Source organism: Mobula hypostoma, unplaced genomic scaffold (assembly GCF_963921235.1).
Source record: "Mobula hypostoma unplaced genomic scaffold, sMobHyp1.1 scaffold_82, whole genome shotgun sequence".
Classification (NCBI taxonomy): Eukaryota; Metazoa; Chordata; class Chondrichthyes; order Myliobatiformes; family Myliobatidae; genus Mobula; species Mobula hypostoma.
Window position 1 is genome coordinate 61,332 of NW_026948251.1, and position 22,877 is coordinate 84,208.

The 22,877-nt window shown below is 46.5% G+C and overlaps 2 non-coding genes across 2 annotated transcripts; one reads left to right on the plus strand and one right to left on the minus strand.

The window, feature by feature from the left end:
- Positions 1 to 12,112: 12,112 nt before the first annotated feature.
- Positions 12,113 to 12,185, plus strand: trnav-uac (transfer RNA valine (anticodon UAC)). The gene has a single exon. It is a non-coding gene; the product is annotated as a tRNA-Val (tRNA).
- Positions 12,186 to 20,324: 8,139 nt separating this feature from the next.
- Positions 20,325 to 20,406, minus strand: trnas-gcu (transfer RNA serine (anticodon GCU)). Its single transcript has one exon. It is a non-coding gene; the product is annotated as a tRNA-Ser (tRNA).
- Positions 20,407 to 22,877: the final 2,471 nt, after the last annotated feature.

Consider the following 22,877-nt stretch of genomic DNA (forward strand, 5'->3'; position numbering starts at 1 on the left):
AGCCCTCTCCCGCGAGGACTTCTTGTGAAGGCAAAGGTTCCCTGAAGGGGGAGGAATGGGGACGCATCAGCAGATGCGAGCATTTATCGGAAACCATGGTTTGTCAGGTCTGTCGACGAGCTGAATAAACCATAGTCTTATGACAGAATCAGAAAACCATTCTGAGGGTATTTGAAAAGTCAGAATCCGGGCAGATGTGATCACATGTGCAGAGGGCAGGGATTGTGTCTCCATCAGTCCCTCAGTGAGATAGTTCAAGTTAAAATGTGCAGGGATGAAAGCACAAGGGTTTGGGGCCTGATTTAATCACTGATGTGGTTTAATTAGAGTGTAAATCTGTAAGATAACTTCCTAACCTTTGATCTCAATATCTCAACTAATAAAGGAAAGCATGTCATTTTAATTCTTCACTGCCCTAACAACCTCTGTAACCACTTTCAGGGAGCTGTGAACTTGGACACCAAGATCCCTACGCTCTTACCCATCTTGCCATTAACAGCACAATTCTCCACTTTTCCAACGTGTACCATCACCTTAGATTTGAACCACCAAGGTTGCAAAACTTCACATTTGCTGGATTGAACGTCATCTTGCACTTCTTCACCCATATCTGTAACTGTCCTGCAGGATACCCCAATGTGTTCTTTGCCATTCTCAATGCTATCCACACCGCCAATCTTTGTATCATCTGCATGCTTACTAACCTGCCCATTTACATTTCGCCCAGGTCGTTTATATACATCACAAACTGCAGAGGTCCCAGTTCATATCCCTGTGGAACACCTCTAATCACAGACCCCCCGCTGGCATAAGTCCCTTCGAGTACCACACACTGTTCTGTGTTTATGAATTCAAATGGCTTAATCTTATGGATGAGCCTCCCATGAGGAACCACTTCAATAGCCTCAATAAAATCCATGTACATTTCATCTACAGTTCTACCGTCACCAATCACCCTCACTAGCTCGTCAAAAAACTCAGTCTAGTTAGTAACACGATTTGTCCTGCACAAAATCATGTTTGCTCTTCCTGACAAGGCCATGGGCTTCCAAATGGTTATGAATCGGATCCCTCAGAACTATCTCCAGTCAATTCCCTACCACTGCTGTGAGACTCACCTGCCTGTAGTTTCTAGGTTTATCCCTGGTTCCCTTCTTGGAAGATGGATAAACGTTAACTTCTCGCCAGTCTTCCAGGACACTGCCTGTGGCTGGGAGGGCACAGGTATTGATCTAGGCCCCAGCAATCTCCTAAGGTGCTTCTCGATAATCAGCCCTGAGAAATGAAACAGCTTAATTCTAATTAAGAGACTCAACACTGTTTCCTCCTTTACTTCCAAACGCCCCAGCACATTAATTATCTCGGCATTGATCTCGCTCTTCTCTACGTGCTTCTCATTGGTAAATACTGATGTAAGTTATGCATTAAGGGCCTCAGTCACATTCTTCACAATGATACATACATGCAACCCTATAAAAATATCAGCAGCAATAGAACAACCTGGAGTCAGGTGTCGCTGTTAACAAATCACTATTTTATCAGTAACTACCTAATACAGTAACTTAAACCAGGTAAATCAAGAGTTAAGTGTTGTGCATATATAGATGCATAGATAAAGTTCCCAAACTCATTCAAGCTCAGGTGGTCAGAGTTGCAGTCTTACAATGGTATGTAAGAAAGTTCAGTTCAGTCCACGGAACTGAGGTGAGAGATATTTGTAATCCAAGGCAAAATCCACGATAGGAGAAAAAACAAGTAAAGAGGTACCGTTGGTCTTCCGTCGTCAGCTCCGAATCCACACACGAAGTATCACCGACAGGACTGTTTGGGGCCTTGAATGGTAGTGAGCGAGAAGGTGTAGGGGCAGGTGTAACACTTGATCTGCTTGCAAGGATAAGTGCTAAGAGGGAGATAAGTGGGAAGAGATGAATGGACAAGGCAGTTATCCCTGCAGACAGCAGAAAGTGGGGTGAGGGAAAGATGTGTTTGCTGGTGGGATTCAGTTGGAGGTGGCGGAAGTTTCAGAGAATTATGTGCTGGACATGGAGACAAGTGGGGTGGTAGGTGAGGACAAGTGGAACCCTATCCCTGGCAGGAGAACGGGGTAAGTGCAGACATGTATGAAATGGAAGAGACATGGTTGAAGGCAGAGTTGATGGTGGAGGAAGGAAGGGAAGCCCCTTCCTTTGAAAAAGGAGAACACCTCCTTCATTTTATAATGAAAAGCCTCATCCTGAGAGCAGAAGTGGTGGAGACGGAGCAATTGAGAATGAGGTAGACCTGAGATTCAATCGAATTAAGCATCGGGCTGAATTGGAAAGGTCAGGTACAGCTCGTTTCGAAGGGGGTGGTTTCCAGACCCCAGAGCAGATTAAGGTGTTAGAACCCAGAGTTTAGATGACAATTTAGGTACTGGGCTAAAAGGAAATGTCAGGTGCAGGCCCCATGTTGGGCAGAGGTGACTGAAACTGATGCCTGGATGACAATTTAAGTGCTATTATGAATTGGAAAGGTTGGGTACAGGCTGAATAGAGCCGGCAGGGTTTGGACGATGATTTAGTCACCAGGTCAGATTGAAGAGGTCAGGGGCCTGAGGTGAAGAACAGACCTGTTCAGCTTGCCGCTCCACGACACTGACTCGGCTCTGTGCTGAACTGAGGGTCTGGGAACGGACTTTTTGTGGACGTCAGGTCATAACTCTGTTTACTTGCGTTTATTGTTTTATGATTTGGGGTTGTTTTGAACATTGGGTGTTCAATGTTTTTTTATAGGTTCTATTGGGGTTCTTTGTTTCAGGGCTCCCTGTTAGGAGGCAAACCTCAAGGATGTGCAACACATACATACGTTGAAATTAAATGTACTTTGTACTTTATTTTCAGACCATTCTCTCTAAACTCGAATGACTGCTGTGCATGAAAATCGCAGCACCTGAGTGGTTTCCAATATACTCAAACCACCCCATCTGGCACCAATCATTACATGGTCAAACTCACTTCAATCACTTTCTTCCCCATTCTGATGTTTGGTCTGAACAAATGAACCTGTGAATCATGTCGGCTTGTGTTTATGCATCGAGTTGCTGCCACATTATTTGCTGATTCGACATTTACACTAATGAACAGATGTACAGGTATACCTAATAAAGTGGCCACTGAGTACGTGGAAAACAAGATACTACAAAATTATTGTTTGGACAACATTATTAACATGAAGAATGCAAAGTACTGTAGTATATTTCCTGGATATATTTTGTGAATAAAGTTTGCATGTCAGATTTTTAGAAAAATCTACCTGGATTGAATTTGAGATGAATAGAGTACAGAGGGACTGAAATGTTCTGTCGAATGAAACACTATAAAGTAAGCTTGAAGCTGCAGCAAGCAATCAGGAAGGTAAAGGGTATTCTGTCATTATTGTGAGGGGTTAGAGTTTACAGGACTAATGTCACACAAAGGAGGGTGTGTGAAGACAACTGGAATATTATGTCCACCTTTGGCACCCTCATTTAAACAAAAGTAGAGACCAGCATTGAAGGTAGATGAGAAGAGATTCACTCAGCTGATTCCAGGTATGAGAAAGCTGCCTTTCGCTGAGGAGCTAAAAGCTTCAGACCTGTACAGTTTGGAATTTGGTGTAATGAGGGGTGATCTTATTGAGATTTGAATGGTCCAGAGAGAGATGACAGTGTAGATGTTGAGAAGTTCCCAGAAGTGGGTACAACTCAAATAAGGGGAATGTGGTAACAAGTTGTGTGGTCATTTAAAAGTGATGTACATTGTTATTTCTTCTCACAGTTTTAAATCCAGAATCTTAAACACTGGGGTCATGAATGAAATGGTCAATCTGTAAAGGAATGGAGATTTGGGAGCTTTGTGGAGTTGGTTCAGGAGAGGAGTTGAGGCTGGGGGCAAATCACCCGGATCGATTTGAGAAGTGGATCAGGGTTGAGGAGACCGGTGACCCAGTCAAGCTCCTGATCTGTTGTGTATTCCTGTGGAGGTGGAGGTGTCTCGTGATGTAATTCTACAGCAGAAGGTCATGGGACAGTGCTGAAGGATTTAAATAACAATAATAGAGGCAGAGATTGGACAGCAGTGATAACTCAGTGGAGAGCAAGACCAGATGAAACATTCAACCTCCCAGTCTCAGCTCCATCTCTCACCTCAGCCTGGTTTCCATCTGTTGTTCTGTGTTCCCCTGTGGCTCCTCATTAGACATTGCCTCTGCATCTGACAAGAGTCCATCACTCTCGGTCTGATACCTTCCTGTAACAGACCCGTCATCAGTGGGCTCCGACCATTGGAACTCTACCCACCTCAGACCCTCTCAAATCCATCCCTCACTCGAGCGAGCTCACTCAGTCTGTCCCTCACCATAAAAAGATCCCTCAAAAACCTTCCCTCAGGGCCTCCCTCATTATCAGGACACCCTTCTACCTGAGGACTTCCTTCAATTACCATGAGATCCTTCACTAAACCCGAATTAGACCCTCACCCTCAAACCCTCGCTCAGCCCATGTCCCTCACTGCATCACAGGAGTTCTGACATCCCAGACGATGAGCTTGGAGTAGGTGTGGGAGTGAGGGAGAGCATGAGGGGAATGAGCTTTGGCCACAATGAGAATCCAGGTTTCCCTGCAAATTCTCCACTCCCAGAGGAGTTGAGGAGCTCAGCTTGCTCAGTTTATCACATCTTAAGGAATTCCCTCACCTCCATTTGCACACGGGTCAGGTTAGCTGAGCAATGACTAAGGGCTTCCTGCTCCCTCCATTCATCCCTCTCCCCTTGCTTGCATATTTTATCCCAATGACTAACTCCTCCTGTCTCTCTCTCTCTCTCTCTCTCTCCAGACAATCCCTCTCTCCCTTCCTCTCTCTGCCCACACGATCTCACCCTCCCAACATCTCCCCCCAGACAATCCCTTCCAGCTTTCTCTCCTCCCTCGGGCTATGTCTTTCTCTTTCTCCCCTGCTTTGGGAATTGGGAAGAGAGAGTGAGGTTGACGCTGCGTAACTCTCCCTCACTTAAATCCAAATCACGCGCTAGTCTCGACACCATCAAATGGTGTCGAGGTCCTCATCGACGTCGACGACGGACGAACACAGGTTGATATATGAAGAAGAAGGGAACATTTTTAAAGAGGGGCAGCATGCCGGATGATAACAGAATCTCAGCTGCAGTTTTTCTGGTGCGATAGTTCGATTTCCGCTTCTGGCAGCAGATGGCGACAAACCGATCTAACGTAAAAGTGACGGTGAACCAGAAATTTCCGTGGCCGCCCCTCCCAGGGCAGAGATCACACTGCACACGGGGGTGATGTCCAGGAAAATCCCGGGGAAATACTAATAACTGACCCGCCACAATACAGTACGACCTCAAAGATGACCGTCAATAGATCCGCCGTTGCCATGGCCACCAGGTAGCGAGTGGTGCAGGTGGAGAGGCCGCACTTTCCCCGGGACAGGATGCCAATCGCCACTAAATTCACTGGGGGAACAGAAAATAAGATGAGTGAAATAATTCCAATCTATGGGTCTCAGGGCAGAGATAAACTGGAAATTGAGAATAATCAGACTTTGCATACAACTCACTTCTGGAAGTTATAAAATGTGCAAAGCCTCAGACGCGTGCATGGTGGATGAGAGGCAACGTACTGGTTATTGGAAGAGGAACAGCGTTTTGGGAAGGAGGCATTGTCAACTGTTCGCCAAAGTCACTTTGGAGAAATCAACATAAATCTCCCAGCATCAGAGTATAAAGCCGGATACGTCGGCAACTTTGTCAGCGATGGCGTTTGCCGATTTCCGGCACCAATTTTCCCCTACAGCGAAGCCTCGCTCCCTCCCCGCTCCATCCACCTCTCTCCATTCACAAATTTCTAAGTTCAGTAGAAATTTATTTCCACCGTTCGGCCGTGTCATCGTCCCCACCCCGATTTCCGTTCGTCAGCCGCCCTCCGGGGCGCCACTGGGCTCGGTTCTTTCAATTCTACAACTACTAGACGGGGGCTCCTTCACACTTATGTCAAAGTGTCCCAATTTTCATTTTTAATGATTCCGCCTTACCAGCTGAATGGACTAGGTACTGGAGTTGTACACTTTGGTGATTTAAAACATCCAGTTTCCAAAGGAAAGACAATAGATGTACTTCAACGCATTTGCTTCTGTTAGGGGTTGCCCCAAATTACTGCAGCATTATTCTAAATGCATCGATGCCTATTGTTCCAGAGAGAAGTATCTCATGGATCTTAATCCGTCTGACCTCCACAAGGCAGGGCAAGGTTGGCTCGGCACTCCCACTGCACTTCAAGGATAACGGGGCAGGGGAACAAAATCTGGTCCACCAAAACCCACCATGACCCTCTGAGATTTTCCACCCTCCCGATGGTTCAGAGACTAACTCAAAAGTGATGTCTACCGCTCTCTCCTGAATCTTATGGAGGGTTCGGTTTCTGCGTTCCCTTAAAACATGCAGCAATTTCTTAAAACACAGCGCAATACCTTTAGATGTAAATTTAAAGCATGTTGCGCTACTAGTGTAGTCCAGAAAGGTACTCAGCGCGCTGGATTATCCAGATTTACTTTAACAGATGCTTTGTATTGATTAAACACAACTGTCTGCCGAGAATCGAAAAAAAATAACCCGTCTTCCCGCTCTACATCTGTTTCAACAGCCGGTTTATTTTTGCCCGAAGTGACTGATTAAACTGACGGAGCACAGAGTTTTATCACAATGTCTGTACCGCACTCACTGATACCCGGCATCACAACGCCGTCGGTAACTGAACGAGTCCAAAGACCGCGCAACAGAACTGCAAATGTTAGTTCACAAATGTACTTACCAGGATCACCAATAACGGCGATGATTAAGTAATATATCTTGCTCACACTGTACAATGTTTCAAGCATGTTGTGTGAGATTCAGCTTGTCTTCCCGCGATCTCGCTGAAGAAACTGAGCTGGTGAATCTCCGTGAACAATCATTCATACTCGGTCCAAACTCAATGAATATTCAACACTACACAAGGCTGATGTGTCTTCCTACATTTGGTTAAAAATAAACGTGATGTCATTCAAATAAAATCCCAATTGTGATGAGGTATGGATGTTTGACACGAAATCGCAAAATCTCAAAGTCTCAGAAAAGACGATCCGAGGAATGAGTGAATGTTATTGCGAAACCCTCTCAGACTCACCTCTCGGTTTCATGGTTCATTCCTAGACTTTGTCATCATAGACCAATGCTATACTGTCACTGGGCTGCTCTGTTTCACTCTGGGATTTTTCTGTTTATAGATCTTCCGATATAAATATTCAAATGCTGTTTGTACGTTTCTGGAATACACCGAAGATGCATAAACTGACAGTATCCAGACTGACGAAGATACTAATCGTATGGAAACTGCGATCAATTTAATGACCGCTTTGTCCAGCACTTCAGCTTTATCCACACGAAGCGGAGTTTCTCGGTTGTCAATCACTTTAATTCCAATCAAATTCCCGCTCCAACATGTCTGTTCATGCCCTCATCCTCTGCTATGATGAGCCAACCCTCAAGTTGGACACGCCATACCTTGTATTCCGTCTGGGTAGCATCCAATCTGATGGCATAAACATCGAATTCTCTAACTTCTAATAAATTCCCCTTTCCCCTTCCCTCTTCTCTATTTCTGCATTTTGGCCTCTTACCACTTCTCCTGACCTGTCTACCACCTCCCTGCTGGTGCATCTGTTCCTTCCCTTTCACCCATGTTCCACTCTCCTCTCCTATCTATAGCCTCTTCTCCAGCCGTTTGATTTTTCTGCTTATCAACTCCCAGTCTCTAATTTGCCCCCTACCCCATCCACATGACTAGACCCCTCACCTTCCTGTTTGTCCTCCGCCTCCTCCTCCCACGCCAACCTTCTTATTCTGGCATCCTCTCCGTTCCTTTCCAGCCGCGATGAAGGGCCTTGTTTCGAAAGGTCGACATTTTCATTGCGATACATTTTGCCTGACCGACCGAGGAACAGAAGCGAGCCTCCCCTCCAATCACAAGCCAGTTAATTTTGCGCATTAATCCTTCCCTCATTCCAGCCAGCCACTAATACATTTCCCCCTACAGAACTATTACTACATAATTATTACAAATCTATGTTTTCTCCCTCCACACTCATCCCCTATCCCGTATCTGTAAACTGTATCCCGTCTAACTACATCCTGTCCCTCTATAGACCCATTAATTAGCCAACGAATATTATCGCATTCTGCCGCCCTTCGAAAATCAATTGTTTTCACCATTTAATCTCACTCTCTTTCCGCACACTCCTTAATACTGCATCTTGCATAATGTCACCTCCTCACACCAGACAAGCATTAATACCCGAACCGATAGAATTCCGAACTCCCCTTTATCCAATCACCCTTTTATATCCCACTGAACACAGTCCCCCAATGGCCTCAGCACACACCCTTCAATACTGTACCCAGGATAATCCCTTTCGCCCCTCCCTCAATCCCCTACTGACACTCTACCAAGTCTAATCACACAGTAGACTTCGTCCACACACTCATTAATACAATAACCACTGTAATATCTCTTCATCCACACACTCATTAATAGAATAACCACTGTAATATCCCTTCCCTCCGAAATGGCAGACGAGCTCAGTGTCCCATCATTCCGCACTGTGAAAGACACCAGCAGCATGTCAGAAGTTCGCGACTGTCACGGCACAGAAGTGAGTGTAATTGCCACTACTGAGGTGAAAGTGCTTGGAGGCTGAAAACTGCGATGTAAGTTGCGTCGTCTTCACCAGGATGTTCTGTTTTGTTCGCTGGCAATTATACATCTGATCGGTTTGTCGCCAGCTGTTTCCAGGAGCAACAAGTAATGTATTGTTCCGGGAAAACTGGGGCTGTACTTCTGACAACAGCCGACGCTTTCTGAAAGAGGTCGCTGAGAGATTGTGGATGCACTAGCGGTGAACTGAATCATCACTGGAAAAGTCCGGATGAGTAGATAATTACAAGAGCAGAAAATTACAGATGTCAATCCATGCCACTCCTTGGGAAGGAAGGTAGGTAAAAGACAGGAAATTATCAGCCAGATAGCCTGACATCAGTGGTTGGAACGATATATGACTCCATTGTTAAGGATGCAGTTTCCGGTATTTGGATACACATGATAAAATAGGCTTGATTTCCCACGGTTTCCTGAAGGAGGAACACGGTCTGACGAAGCTGTTTGAATTCTTTGAGGAAAACAACAGTCAGAGAGTCGGTGGATGTTGTTTACGGGGATTCTCAAGGTCTTTGACAAGATGCGGCACTTGAAGCTTCTAAACAAGATAAAACTGCCTTCGTATTGCAGGAAAGACGCTGTGATCGATGAAAGATTGGCCGAATGGGACGAAGCAAGGTGTGTGAATGAAAGGAAACTTTCTCTGTTTGGCCGACTGGGGGTGTTTCGTAAGAGTGGATGTTGAGGCCGCTTCTATTCACTTTGAGTTATGGGAAAGTTTTTCTCATCAGGGAATAAAATCTCCCAATGCGCAGTTGTCAAATTATGGCTTTTTCAACTATAGATTTCACACAGTATTCTCTGACGCAACTTACAATGTAGTGGCAAGTAGTTCCTTAGTCATCCGGCGGGCGACTATTCGTTTTCTCAGAAAATCTACGGAAATGTCTTCATTCCGATCGACATGTACATCGTGAGCTCACCCGGTAGGACCCTGTGGGGGTGGTTACCTGGCAGTACAGGGTGGGAAGTGCCAAGGCTATGAGTTCGAGCCTCATCTAGAGCACGCGTGGTTTAAATAGTTATCCCACATGCGATGGGGGCGACTCTCAAACTATGCAGGTTCTATTTTGTTTTGTGCTTTTAAGACGCCCTGTTTGAGGGTTGAGACCAGAAAGCAAAGTAAGTCTCAATTAATTCCCATGTGGCAGACCAAATGCAAAGAGTACTTGTATTGGCAGCCTTAAGACACAAAATAATTCCCAGAAACACAGGACCCACTTTTTACGATCGTAAGTGGCCCTCAAAACCTTATATTCGGGTTACCTTACTTCATAATTTCCATTAGCGCTCACCCTGCCTCCCCCCCCCGCCCCCCGCCGCCATCCATCCCACTTGCTGACAACTCACCCTACCTGTCACCTTTCCAGCTGTCTTTCACTGCTTTCCATGCGTGTTTTTTTCTGTTGGGAACTTCAATACATGAACTGTGTGCAAACAATTTCAGATCATCATGTCATCTGCTCACGGGTAGTGTAGCCGAGAGGATTCTGTCTCCAGTCTTTAAAGTGAAGGGGCTTCGACTCACAGCACTGCCACGGCTCGAATGTCCCCCTGTGGTTTTTCGAGAAGCTGCCGTTGGGCGGACGGTCGCAACCGACATTCACCAACCTACAGTTGTAACAGAAATCTCTCATACCTCTGATGATCACGTACATCGATTCTCCTTCCACCCCAGCGCAGTAAAATAGTGGCTAAGATTGTGTCACTAAATTGAATGTAGATTGTTTTTTACAAGTGGAGTCCTCATGTTGTAATTCCTTTTGGAAAGAGCTGACCATCCATTCTCCGAACAGACTGGCCGGAGCTCTCATCATTGAAGCCAGTCTGTTCTTTACATAGGTTAACCCAGCGTAAAAAAACAGGTTGAAGAGAGAATCTGCCTGCCCACCAAAGTCCGTCCCTCATTGAAACAAGCGATAGAAACACCATTACAGTCTCTCCACGTTGCTAAAATTACCTCTGCATTGAACGGAGTCACATCCACGTTTCACTCACGTAATAAATATGCGCACTGATCTGCCAGCGTAAATTAAAACAATATACTGTCCATAATCCCGATAAAACCCCGCATGGATTTGTTCCTGCAGTACATGACATTAAATCAAAAGTAGAGTCCCGGCCGATATGCAAGCTATCAGTTACCCAGTGAAACAGCGCGACATGCGATGTACCCACCATAGGCGCCGCGCCGCAAATGCTTGGAGGACAGTATTAAACTCCATCTTCCAGCACCCTGACGTGGGGTTAAACTGGAGGAATTATCCATGTCATTACGGCTGCTGATACGATACAAGGTGAGCGCACGGAATGAAAACTAAAAGGTCCGGAAATGGGCAATTCCTTGGTTACTTTTCACACTAAACTATTGAAACCTGCAGTTGAGACGATTCCATTCTGGAACAGAATTATAAATCAGTTCTTCCATGTCCAGTGTAATCCGATTTCTGACTTGCTTTACCAAGCTGCTGTTAAAGAATGGAGCCCTCCACCAAATCTACTGACATGCCGATTATCAGATCCTTCAGGCTGTCTGTGACCTGCGACCTCTGATGTGACCGACTCCGCGCTGCTGTAAAATGCTCACATTCCCGCTCTCCTGTCACACGGGGCTCGCTTCCTGATTGTTATGTGATTAATATAATTTTCCATCCGAAATAGGTTGTTTAATTATCCGCAGATGAGTGGGTCTGGTTCAGATACGACGGAACAGTTTGGAAAATGATTAAGATGAAATTACTGAAACATTCGTGCGATTGTGTGCTTAATAATAGCGCGCTTGTGCACTAGACTGGGCTAAAGACCATGGTTTCCGACTCTACACATTTCCGTTGTCTATGAATTATTTCCTTCAATTAACGTCCTGGCTGAAGTGACGAGAACGGAAGATTAGCGAAGACTGGCGAAGAACTAATCTATGGCGAGAAATGTCAAAACTACGGGCGAATTATCCTTGGGAGGCGGGGAGCCACCATGTGGTGACTGAAGGACCCTGCAGCGGCCGATACGTTTTTTGTTGCAACATACATCAAAGTTGCTGGTGAACGCAGCAGGCCAGGCAGCATCTCTAGGAAGAGGTACAGTCGGATGTTGTTGGATGTTGCGCCTTGACCAACACATCACAGCAAATTCGTCGTGAATGTAATAAATATGCCCAATAAAGTTGGCCCTTGTTCCTGAAACGGGGACGAAATGTGGTCAAAGTTTCGTTTTCTATTTCTTGCGGGCAGAAAAGAATTGTCCTTAAGAGCAGGATGAATAAATAGAGAGTGGGAGGTGCAGGTTGTCTGGTCAATGCTGAAAAGCGTAGAACATTGAGCTCCTTGCAGCGTTTCTGTGGTGTAGTGGTTATCACGTTCGCTTTACACGCGAAAGGTCTCCAGTTCAATCCTGGACAGAAACACCCTTTAGGCTCCAGGATTTAGGAGGGCTGTGATCTCAAAGATCCCGCGAACTTTTACGTTCGTATTTACATTTATTATCATGGGAATACCCCTGCGGGAAATTGAAAAGGAATGCCCAAAAATCTCGTGCATAATCTACAGAGCAAGGGAATTGGGAACCGTTTTGTTTCGAGACAAGATGATGATGCGAGATCGTATATCGGTATAGAGTTATGGTCAGTATATTTTAATATGTCGGTCTTGCTGAGTACTGATGCAACATGTAACTACTTACGGAATATCCCACGCGTGCATGCAGATTAGTAATTAACCAGTGATGTTTTTGTTTTCTTCGTCGTTAACGTCACGAATAAGTTTATATTTCGGTGTACACTTTGCCCTGTGACTCAACACATAGCTCCCGATGTCCCCTCGGCACCCTGTTACCTCTGTTACATTATTAAAACCTGAGGGTCAGTTATCCACATCAAACCGGCCACTGTTACGTATATTGTTCAATGTCTTGATGGCGGATTTACCACTGATGTTCCAATCTGCCCACAGTCGATATAAAATATGTATCACTGAAGTTGCAGAAATGTCAGTCAAAATGCATCCCGAGGTATCAGCAGAATGGAAGGGAGAAAACTTAAAACTCAGCATCGGAAGTAAAGAGACAGATGGGTGGGGAAATCGCGGTTTAATCGGTGCCGCCCACAGTATTCATGCGCTGTATGGAAATTCCTTCAGTTTGTGTTTTACTTGTAGATTCCTCGCCTGCCGGGCCGCGGTTGATGCATTTCACTTACTCGGTCCGGACGCTGGGCCGCTCTTCTGCTGCCTCCGGAATCACATGACGAGAACATACTCCGCTCGATCTGTCTTTGATATCAGGTCGGTGCACTCGAGCATTAATCGACACCGCGCTGTGTTTAATCGTTTCTGACGCGTGTTCCGCAGGAAGCATTCAAAATCACCTCCTTCAGGATCTGTGCGCTCAACTCGCAGTTCAGAATTTCCGCACGCACCTCCATCCGCCCTTCATCTTTGCGAAGAGACGGAGGTTGAACGGGGAAACTGATAAACATCGCATCGTATAGCGACATTCACGCATTTTCCCCTGCAGGCGCATTTGTACTGATCGTTCAAGGAACAGCAGACTTTGGGAATGTTCAGGAGGACTGGAAAATTGGAAATGTCTCTCCACTCTTTAAAGGGAGAGGAACAAAAGACAGGAAATTTTATTCCCATTCCCATTCTGAACACATTCTGAATTCATTTTAATTGCACGTCCCATTCCCATTCTGATACGTCTATCCACGGCCTCCTCTACTGTCAAGATGAAGCCACACTCAGGTTGGAGGAACAACACCTTATATTCCGTCTGGGTAGCCTCCAACCTGATGGCATGAACATCGACTTCTCTAACTTCCGCTAATGCCCCACCTCCCCCTCGTACCCCATCCGTTATTTATTTATATACACATATTCTTTTTCTCTCTCTCCGTTTTCTCCCTCTGTCCCTCTCACTATACCCCTTGCCCATCCTCTGGGTCCCCCCCTCCCCCTTTTCCTTCTTCCCGGGCCTCCTGTCCCATGATCCTCTCATATCCTTTTTGCCAATCACCTGTCCAGCTCTTGGCTCCATCCCTCCCTCTCCTGTCTTCACCTATCATTTCGGATCTCCCCCTTCCCTTCCCACTTTCAAATTCTTACTAGCTCTTCCTTCAGTTAGTCCTGACGAAGGGTCTCGGCCTGAAACGTCGACTACACCTCTTCCTAGAGATACTGCCTGGCCTGCTGCATTCACCAGCAACTTTTATCTGTGTTACAGGAAATCTTAGGCCAGTTAGTCTTCTTCCGTGTTTAGGACGATGTTGTCCATTATTAAGGATGAAGTTTCGGGGTACTTCGAGGCACATATTAAAATAGGGCAAAGTCAGTATGGTGTTCCTCAGGGGAAATTTAGCCTGACAAATCTGTTGGAATTCCTCGAGGAAATAACAGACAGGATAAATGGAGACGGGTCAGTGGATGTTGCTGGCCTAGAAAATCAGAAGGAATGTCACAGGGTGCAACTCTTGAGGTTTCTTAACAAGAGGAGAGCCGATGGTCTTACGGGAGTTATACTAGCATGGATCGAAGATTGGCTGAATGGCCGGAGGCAGCGAGTGGAATTAAATGGAGCGTTTTTCTTGTCGGCTGCCGGTGACCAGTTGGTGTTTGGACCACTTATTTTCACGTTATATGTCAATAATCTGAATAAGGGGATTGATAGTTTTCTGGCCAGTTTGCAAACCGTATAAATATAGGTTGATGGTTATGTTGTGTGAGTGTTGATCAGCTGGAACTTGGCAGAAGGAACTGAACTGATTAGGAGAGAGATGTAAAATTATGTTGGGAAGTGTATGGTCCTGCACTTAGGCAGAAGCTATAAGAGTGTACTCTATTTTCTTTTCTTTTCTTTTTAAATCGTTTTTATTAATTATTATTGAAAATCAACAACAGAGAAAAATATGTCAAAATAATCAAGACAACATATCCATATGTAGAATAAGAGTTAAACTATCAACCAAGCTGAACAGTATATCAAAGGAATAAAAAAAAACAAAATGTTAACGCTTTTTGATGGAAAAAAGAAAGAAAGGAAAAAAGAACCCCTGTACTCTATTTTCTAAATGGGGAGCAAGTTCAGAAAATAGATGTGTGGAAGGAACCGGGGGACCTGGTACAGGATTCCCGAAAGATTAACTTACAGGTTGACTCAGTACTAACGAAGGGAAATGCAGTGACAGCTTACGTTTCGGGAGAACTGGAAAATGAAAACAAGGTTATAATGCTGAGTCTTTATACGGCATTGGTCAGACCGCAGTTGGAATACAGTGAGCAGCTTGGGTCCCTTAACTAAAAGCGGGTGTGCTGGCACTGGAAAGCGCCCAGGAGACGTTCGCGAGAATGATCCCGGGAATTAAAAGGTGAAATATGAACAGCGTTTAATGACTCTGGCCTGTACTCGCTGTAGTTTCGGAGATTAGAAGTATAGAACATAGAACAGTACAGCACAGTACAGGCCCTTCGACCCACAATGTTGTGCCAACCCTCGAACCTTGCCTCCCATATAACCCTCCACCTTAAATTCCTCCATATACCTGTCTAGTAGTCTCTTAAACTTCACTAATGTATCTGCCTCCACCACTGACTCAGGCAGTGCATTCCACGCACCAACCACTCTCTGAGTAAAAAACCTTCCTCTAATATCCCCCTTGAACTTCCCACCCCTTACCTTAAAGCCATGTCCCCTTGTATTGAGCAGTGGTGCCCTGGGGAAGAGTCGCTGGCTAACCACTCTATCTATTCCTCTTGTGACACGGGTATCCCATTGAAACTTATCGAATATTGAAAGGCCTGGAGATAGTGGACATGGAGAGGATGCTTCTTGCGTGGAGGAGTCTAGGAATAGAGGGAACAACCCCAGAATATAAGCAACACACATCGAAGTTGCTGGTGAACGCAGCGGGCCAGGCAGCATCTCTAGGAAGAGGTACAGTCGACGTTTCAGGCCGAGACCCTTCGTCAGGACTAACTGAAGGAAGAGTTAGGAAGAGATTTGAAAGTGGGAGGGGGAGTGGGAGATCCAAAATGATAGGAGAATGCAGGAGGGGGAGGGATGGAGGCAAGAGCTGGACTGACAAAAGGGATATGAGAGGATCATGGGACAGGAGGCCCAGAGAGAAAGTCAAGCGGGGTGGGGGGAACCCAGAGGATGGGCAAGGGATATAGTCAGAGGGACAGAGGGAGAAGAAAAGAGAGTGAGAGAAAGAACGTGTGTATTAAAATAAATAACGGATGGGGTACGAGGGGGAGGTGGGGCATTAGCAGAAGTTAGAGAAGTCAATGTTCATGCCATCAGGTTGGAGGCTACCCAGACGGAATATAAGGTGTTGTTCCTCCAACCTGAGTGTGGCTTCATCTTGACAGTAGAGGAGGCCGTGGATGGACATGTCAGAATGGGAATGGGATGTGGAATTAAAATGTATGGCCACTGGGAGATCCTGCTTTCTCTGGCGGACAGAGCGTAGGTGTTCAGTAAAATGATCTCCCAGTCTGCGTCGGGTCTCGCCAATATATAGAAGGCCACATTGGGAGCACCGGACGCAGTATATCACCCCAGCCGACTCACAGGTGAAGTGTCGCCTCACCTGGAAGAACTGTCTGGGGCCCTGAATGGTGTTAGGGGAGGAAGTGTAAGGGCATGTGTAGCACTTGTTCCGCTTACAAGGATACGTGTCAAGAAGGAGATCAGTGGGGAGGGATGGGGGGGGGAGGGGACGAATGGACAAGGGAGTCGCGTAGGGAGCGATCCTTGCAGAAAGCTGGGGGGGGGGAAGGGAAAGATGTGCTTAGTGGTGGGATCCCATTGGAGGTGGCGGAAGTTATGGAGAATAATATGTTGGACCCGGAGGCTGGTGGGGTGGTAGGTGAGGACCAGGGGAACCCTATTCCTAGCCGGGTGGCGGGAAGATGGAGTGAGAGCAGATGTGCGTGAAATGGGAGAGGTCCGTTTGAGAGCAGAGTTGATGGTGGATGAAGGGAAGCCCCTTTCTTTAAAAAAGGAGGACATCTCCCTTGTCCTGGAATGAAAAGCCTCATTCTGAGAGCAAATGCGGCAGAGACGGAGGAATTGCGAGAAGGGGATGGCATTTTTGCAAGAGACAGAGTGAGAAGAGGAATAGTCCAGATAGCTGTGAGAGTCAGTAGGCTTATAGTAGACATCAGTAGATAAACTGTCTCCAGAGATAGAGACAGAAAGATCTAGAAATGGGAGGGAGGTGTCGGAAATGGACCAGGTAAACTTGAGGGCAGGGTGAAAGTTGGAGGTAAAGTTAATAAAGTCAACAAGCTCAGCATACGTGCAGGAAGCAGCGCCAATGCAGTCGGATTCCAGACCTAATCAGTTCCCTTCCACCACCTTGGATTCCAGACCTAATCAGTTCCCCTCTACCACCACTCTGCTCCGTCTAGCGGAATTAGTCCTTACTCTTAATAATTTCTCCTTTGGCTCCTCCCACTTCCTCCAAACTAAAGGTGTAGCTATGGGCACCCGTATGGGTCCTAGCTATGCCTGCCTTTTTGTTGGCTTTGTGGAACAATCTATGTTCCAAACCTATTCTCGTATCTGTCCCCCATTTTTCCTTCGCTACATTGACGACTGCATTGGTGCTGCTTCCTGCACGCATGCTGAGCTCGTTGACTTTATTAACTTTACCTCCAACTTTCACCCTGCCCTCAAGTTTACCTGGTCCATTTCGGACACCTCCCTCCCCTTTCTAGATCTTTCTGTCTCTGGAGACAGCTTATCTACTGATGTCTACAATAAGCCTACTGACTCTCACAGCTATCTGGACTATTCCTCTTCTCACCCTGTCTCTTGCAAAAATGCCATCCCCTTCTCGCAATTCCTCCGTCACCGCCGCATCTGCTCTCAGGATGAGGCTTTTCATTCCAAGACGAGGGAGATGTCCTCCTTTTTTAAAGAAAGGGGCTTCCCTTCATCCACCATCAACTCTGCTCTCAAACGGACCTCTCCCATTTCACGCACATCTGCTCTCACTCCATCTTCCCGCCACCCGGCTAGGAATAGGGTTCCCCTGGTCCTCACCTACCACCCCACCAGCCTCCGGGTCCAACATATTATTCTCCATAACTTCCGCCACCTCCAACGGGATCCCACCACTAAGCACATCTTTCCCTCCCCCCCCCCAGCTTTCTGCAAGGATCGCTCCCTACGCGACTCCCTTGTCCATTCGTCCCCTCCCCCCCCATCCCTCCCCACTGATCTCCTTCTTGACACGTATCCTTGTAAGCGGAACAAGTGCTACACATGCCCTTACACTTCCTCCCCTAACACCATTCAGGGCCCCAGACAGTTCTTCCAGGCGAGGCGACACTTCACCTGTGAGTCGACTGGGGTGATATACTGCGTCCGGTGCTCCCAATGTGGCCTTCTATATATTGGCGAGACCCGACGCAGACTGGGAGATCATTTTAATGAACACCTACGCTCTGTCCGCCAGAGAAAGCAGGATCTCCCAGTGGCCATACATTTTAATTCCACATCCCATTCCCATTCTGACATGTCCATCCACGGCCTCCTCTACTGTCAAGATGAAGCCACACTCAGGTTGGAGGAACAATACCTTATATTCCGTCTGGGTAGCCTCCAACCTGATGGCATGAACATTGACATCTCTAACTTCCACTAATGCCCCACCTCCCCTCGTACCCCATCCGTTATTTATTTATATACACATATTCTTTTTCTCTCTCTCCGTTTTCTCCCTCTGTCCCTCTCACTATACCCCTTGCCCATCCTCTGGGTCCCCCCCCTCCCCCTTTTCCTTCTCCCTGGGCCTCCTGTTCCATGATCCTCTCATATCCCCTTTGCCAATCACCTGTCCAGCTCTTGGCTCCATCCCTCCCTCTCCTGTCTTCTCCTGTCATTTCGGATCTCCCCCTTCCCCTCCCACTTTCAAATTTCTTACTAGCTCTTCCTTCAGTTAGTCCTGACGAAGGGTCTCGGCCTGAAACGTCGACTGCACCTCTTCCTAGAGATGCTGCCTGGCCTGCTGCGTTCACCAGCAACTTTGATCTGTGTTACAGGAAATCTTAGGCCTGTTAGTCTTCTTCCGTGTTTAGGACGATGTTGTCCATTATTAAGGATGAAGTTTCGGGGCACTTCGAGGCACATATTAAAATAGGGCAAAGTCAGTATGGTGTTCCTCAGGGGAAATTTAGCCTGACAAATCTGTTGGAATTCCGCGAGGAAATAACAGACAGGATAAATGGAGACGGGTCAGTGGATGTTGCTGGCCTAGAAAATCAGAAGGAATGTCACAGGGTGCAACTCTTGAGGTTTCTTAACAAGAGGAGAGCCGATGGTCTTACGGGAGTTATACTAGCATGGATCGAAGATTGGCTGAATGGCCGGAGGCAGCGAGTGGAATTAAATGGAGCGTTTTTCTTGTCGGCTGCCGGTGACCAGTTGGTGTTTGGACCACTTATTTTCACGTTATATGTCAATAATCTGAATAAGGGGATTGATAGTTTTCTGGCCAGTTTGCAAACCGTATAAATATAGGTTGATGGTTATGTTGTGTGAGTGTTGATCAGCTGGAACTTGGCAGAAGGAACTGAACTGATTAGGAGAGAGATGTAAAATTATGTTGGGAAGTGTATGGTCCTGCACTTAGGCAGAAGCTATAAGGGCGTACTCTATTTTCTAAACGGTGAGCATGTTCAGAAAACAGATGTGTAGAAGGAAGCGGGAGACCTGGTACAGGATTCCCCAAAGATCAACTTGCAGGTTGACTCAGTATTAACGAAGGGAAATGCAGTGACAGTTTACATTTCGAGAGAACTGGAAAATGAAAACAAGGATGTAATGCTGAGTCTTTATAAGGCATTGGTCAGACCGCAGTTGGAATACAGTGAGCAGCTTGGGTCCCTTAACTAAAAGCAGGTGTGCTGGCACTGGAAAGCGCCCAGGAGACGTTCGCGAGAATGATCCCGGGAATTAAAAGGTGAAATATGCAGAGCGTTTAATGACTTTGGGACTATACTTGCTGTAGTTTCGGAGAATGACGCGGGTATCCCATTGAGACTTATCGAATAATGAAAGGCCTGGAGATAGTGGACATGGAGAGGATGCTTCTTGTCGTGGAGAAGTCTAAGAATAGAGAAAACTAACCCAGAATATAAGGAAGTCATTTTCGAACTGGGGTAAGGAGAGGTTTCTGTAGCCTGATGGTTGTGAATTTGTGGAATTTATTGCTACAGATAGCTGTGGAGGCCACGTCATTCGATATATTAAAAGAGGTGATTGACAGTTTCATGATCAGTAAGGGGGTCACATGTGACGAGGAGAAGGCAGGAGAATAGGGTTGAAAGGGATAGTATGTCAGCCATGCTGGAACGGCAGAGCAGACCCGATGGGCGGAATGGACTAATTCCTCTCCAAATGACCAAATTTGGAGACAAATTCCAATTGTGAACATTATTTTTCATGACTCACAAAGCAAACTATCTGGCAAATATTGGAGACTTGGAAGCTTTAAAGTACAGTAATAGTTCAACAGATGGCCCCTCACATAAAGAGGTCTCGGCGAGGATGGGATTCGACCCCACGCGTGCAAAGCACAATGGATTAGCAGTCCATCGCCTTAACCTCTCGGCCACCTCGTCTGTTCTTCTATCTCTTGTGTTACAAAATTCTGAATTTCTTCACAGCACTTAGAAACTCCGGTTATGTTTGTTTGTTTTCAGATACCATTTCTATTTACTTTGCCTGTGATGCTTACCAGAATTTCTGGACATAGGGAAGAAAGACTTAGTGAGATAGGTGCTAACCATAGAGAAAAAACAGAACTAGCTATTATTGGCATTTCAGACGCCACCGCCGTGCTATGCCAAATTGATCGATTCCGTGTGCTGTAGCTCTAAGAAATAGTGTGTTTTGGGTAGTGCAGTGAGATAAAATTATATCGAATTTAGTAAACGTCTAGTAACTTGTTTATCAAATTGTTTGATTTCAAGAAACACATATTATCGTAAATTATCATCTGGCTCCAAAACAACGGCGTTTCGTGTATTGGCAATTATGAGAACCCGATAGCTATTAAATTACAGAAACGCTGAAGAGCACTTAGCTCTGTGTGCGGCAGCAGATCTGAATATCCCAACCTTAACCGACACAATGCATGGCTGCTCGGTTCTGGTATATGCATATGATATATAAAAAGAAATCACGCCCGATGACGTTTTGAATGAACTGGACCGTTTTGCTGATTCCACTCCCAGAATTTAGGGCCGCCTCAAAAGTCAGAGGCGCGTGCCTTTAAGGGTGGCTTTTTATGTAAGAGAAACAGAGATACAGAATATTAAATCGTTGTAAATGAAAGTCGCAAGATGTAGTGATAGTAACAACATTGGCCGAACGTTCATCTGGACGTGCGTAGCAGCATTGGGCCGGTACCGAATTTACACGAGAGTCGATGGTGGTACGGCCTGCGGGAAGTATCTGAGGGTGAGACCCTCTTAGTGCAAGCTCCAAAATACCACGAGGGAGGGGAGTTGACCGCTGAAGACACCTCGGTAAGAGAGAGGTCGCGGCGACTGGCCCCTGCAGCTGTGAAGGACGTGTGTGTGGATTATAGGACTCTGACAAGGCGCGCTGTCATTGACCTGAAGACGCGATGGTTTGTCTGAATGGGGCGATGTGGTTTAATGTGCTGGATCTGAGGAGCGGATGTTGCCAGATCCCGATGAGTGAGGCCAATGAGGAGAAGACGGCAGTTATAGGTCCCCCAGGATTCTTCCAGTCCGAAAAGATGCCACAGGGCATATCCGGAGCCCTTGCAACCTTCCCGCGGGGGACGGGGGATGTGGACTTGTTTGGAGTTTTGGTGTATTTGGATGGTCTCCCAGCATTGGGATTCACCTTGGAAGACTATGAATTGAGGCGAGTGAGGGATCCCGGGCGACTAGGGATAAACTAAGTAAAACTTTCTTTGGACGAGTGCCAGCTCTGGAGAAGGACGCAGATCCTGAGTGTTTGGCTGAGAGAGGAGAGTTGTACCGCTGAACTGAACGCTCAGAAATGCAGGATGGAGACTGAGTGCTGCAAATTTGGGACAACCATTGAAGGATTGGAGTCCACGCTCATCAAAGTGGAGACGGGAAAACGATATTCCGAGCCGAAACTGCGGCCATTTACTGATGAATTAATCCAAAGAGACGCTGCAATGACCAACCTTCGAAAGGATCAGCAGAAGCTCAAGAAATCAATCCAGAACAGATTGGAAGAAGCTGGTGGTGTAATTGCGTCCCAGATAGAGATGGACACGAAGCGTGGGTCAGAACTGCTGCGACTGCGGCTGGAGGCTGAGGAGTCAAAGAGTCAGAGGACGTCTCGATTGCCGGAGGATGAAGAGGCCGCAGTAGCAGCCCAGGCTAAGTGCTTCCGTTTGGAGAGCATCAAACAGCAGCTACCAATCGAGGAAATGGGGAAGAATATGGATTCGAAGGATGGTGTGCTGGTTGTGTGGTACATACTAGGTGAGAGTAAGCGTTCGGCACGGACTAGAAGGGCCGAGATGGACTGGTTCCGTGCTGTAATTGTTATATGGTTAAATGGTTATAGAAGGAGGTGGGACCATGAGGGAGGTGGTAGGCAGCAGGGGGAGGGGGCAGAGTAAAACTGGGATAGGGGAAAGGCGGGGGCGGGAATTTCCGGAAGTTGGGGAATTCAATGTTCATACCAAGGGGCTGGAGACTACCCAGACGGTATATGAGGTGTTGCTCCTCCACCCTGAGTTTAACCTCATCATGGCAGTAGAGGAGGCCATGTATGGACATATCCGAATGGGAATGTGAAGCAAAGTTGAAGTGGGCGGCAACCAGGAGATCCTGTCTATTGTGGTCGACGAAGCAGTCCCCCAATCTGCATCGGGTTTCACCGATGTAGAGGAGGCCGCACCGGGAGCACTGGATGCAATAGATGACCTCTCATGGTAATTTTTAATTCAAATCAGCCCTGTGTCAAATGTTTAACCATCACGGTGACTGAAGGCAGCTGCAGGTTCATGAGGGACTGTTACTGTCAGATTCTGCAGTTCTTGCGGCTGCTCATCGCACCCAGGACTGAACCCTGGTCA